This window comes from Bison bison, unplaced genomic scaffold (assembly GCF_000754665.1).
Source record: "Bison bison bison isolate TAMUID 2011002044 unplaced genomic scaffold, Bison_UMD1.0 scf7180017864167, whole genome shotgun sequence".
NCBI classification, from domain to species: domain Eukaryota; kingdom Metazoa; phylum Chordata; class Mammalia; order Artiodactyla; family Bovidae; genus Bison; species Bison bison.
In genome coordinates, this window is record NW_011494739.1 from 2,400,303 (window position 1) to 2,403,024 (window position 2,722).

Genomic DNA, 2,722 nt, shown 5'->3' on the forward strand with positions numbered 1-2,722 from the left:
AGTCCATGGCGTCGCTAGAGTCGGACACGACTGAGTGACATCACTTTCACTTTTCACTTTCATGCATTGGAGAAGGAAATGGCAACCCACTCCAGTGTTCTTGCCTGGAGAATCCCAGGGACGGGGAAGCCTAGTGGGCTGCCGTCTATTGGGTTGCACAGAGTCGGACACGACTGAAGCGACTTAGCAGCAGCAGCAGCAGCAGCAAGATAAGCACCATGGCTAGTCAGTTTTACCTGTGAAATAGCTCTCAAACCCAGATCCTTCTGTCCATCACCTCTGTGACTGCCCACCTAGTCCAAGTGCCCGGCACTTCCTGCCTGTATGCATGGGAAGGCCTCCCAGGTGGTCTTCCAGTTTTGCCTCTGCCTCCAACCCCCCAAAAGCCAAAGGGATCTGATATAAAGGAAACCAGGTCATCTCCTCCTGCTTAACACTTGCTGTGGCCCCCGTTTCTCCCCTCATCACAGCCTGCAGGGCCCACAGGATGTGGTCCTGCTGACCTCTTCTCACCTCTCCCCCAGGCCACACTGGTTGCCTTCCTGCTCTTCAGACACACCCCCTCACAATGGTCTTGGGGCCTTTTTTCTTGCTGTTCCCTCTGCCTGGAACATTCCCCAGATCTCCCACGCTGAGCTCTTTCTGGTCCTCCTGTTCTCAGCTTGAATGTCACCTTCTCGGGGAGGCATTCCTTGATCACGTAATCAAGGAGTCCCGATTCTCCATCACCATGCTCTGTCCCTTTAGCCTGCTTCATTCCCTTTAAGCCTTTTCCCACCATCTGAGTTGGCCTTGTGGATTTGCTCTCTTGCTGACTGTGACTGTACTCCCAAACCAGGGACCTTGTCTGCACACAATGGGCTTCTTGCCCCAGGCCCTCGGCTGGCTTCTGAGTCTAGCTGAGTTTGGTGATGTCCCCGCCCTCTTGGAGTTGATAATCTGATTGGACAGGGGCTGGGGGTGGCAGACAGATGATGCACCAGTTGCGGAAAACGCCACAAAGGAAAAGGACTGGGAGAGAGAGAGTAGCCAGCTGGGGGAGCAGTAGTGGTTTAGCCGCTCAGTTGTGTCCGATTCTTTGCGACCCCATGGCCTGTAGCCCGCCAGGCTCCTCTGTCCATTGGATTCTCCAGGCAAGAATACTGGGGTGGGTTGCCATTTCCTTCTCCAGGGGATCTTCCTGACCCAGGGATCGAACCCAGGTCTCCTGCATTACAGGCAGATTCTTAGGGGTAATATTCTCTAAGAGAAAGGGAGATTGGATATGGGGTCCTTGCCTCAGGTACCAGCAGGAAGCTTACCAGCCTTCACTTGGCTGTTTTCTGCATCCCTAGTTCTTGGTTCTTCTTTATGTGAGGAGGAGGGAAAGATGGCTGCTCATGGTCCTGAACTAGCCAGAATTCCTACCCCTGGGTGCAACCCCCTTTGCTAGCTTCCTTCTTCTCTTGGTTCAGCTGGCCAGCTCTGCCTCCCTACCCTCCTCCATCTGCCTCCAGTCTCTGGTCTCTGTCCTGTCCACCCCACTTTGCTCCCATCTTCACTTCACTTCTCTCTGTCATCATGAAACATCTCAGAAGTTCTGCCCATCTGTGTGGTGGCTGCTTTCTCACCCTCTTCTCTCTCCATCCTCCCTGAAGGTTTGGCTTCCTCTCTTCCTCTGTACTCAGCGGATCTGGTCACTTTTTGTCAGGAGATCCACTTTTTTCTAGGACTCTGCAGCTGGTATGGGTGGGGGCTTCTGGCTCAGAGTCTCCCAGAAGGTTGCTGTCCAGATATCAGCTGGGGCCACCCACACCTGAAGGTTTCGCTGCAACCAGAGGGTCTGCCCCCAAAGTGGCTCACTCACATGGCCAGCAAGCTGGTGCTGGCTCTTGACTGGGGATCTTGGTTCCTCTCCATGTGGGCCCCTCCACAGGGCTGCTTAAGTCTCCTCGCTACATGGCAGCTCATTTCCCCAGTGAAGGATTCCATACTAAGCACTTTACACACAATCTCTTTTAATCCTCACAACATCCATGCTGCTGCTGCTGCTGCTAAGTCGCTTCAGTCGTGTCCAACTCTGTGCAACCCCATAGACGGCAGCCCACCAGGCTCCGCCGTCCATGGGATTCTCCAGGCAAGAACACTGGAGTGGGTTGCCATTTCCTTCTCCAATGCATGAAAGTGAAAAGTGAAAGTGAAGTCACTCAGTTGTGTCTGACTCTAGCGACCCCATGGACTGCAGCCTACCAGGCTCCTCCATCCATGGGACCTTCCAGGCAAGAGTACTGGAGTGGGGTGCCATTGCCTTCTCCGTACAACATCCATAAGGGCCCCAAATAATGATTATATACATTTCTCAGATGAAGAAACCAGAGTTCAGAGAGAAGAAGTAACTTACCCAAGTCAAGGGCACAGCTAGGATTCAACTTCAGATCTCTCTGGTTCCAAAGCCCTACTCCTTACTACTGGGCTGCCTCTCTGAATCATCACAAAGTTCCAGCAAATAATCTGTGGCTGGGAATCACTTTGATTTGATTTGATTTAAATCTCCTCTTACTGGTAGCCTGGTCCCACTCACTCCATTGTGGGTGCCGCCCTTTTTTAGACCCTTTATCAATGAGTCACTGGTGTTACCCATTCTTCCTTCCCAATATTCTCGCCATCCCCTTCTTCTTTTTTCCAGCCCTACACTTTCGGTCTTATCTTGGGCCATCTGGTCTTCTACCTGGAGACAAAGTCA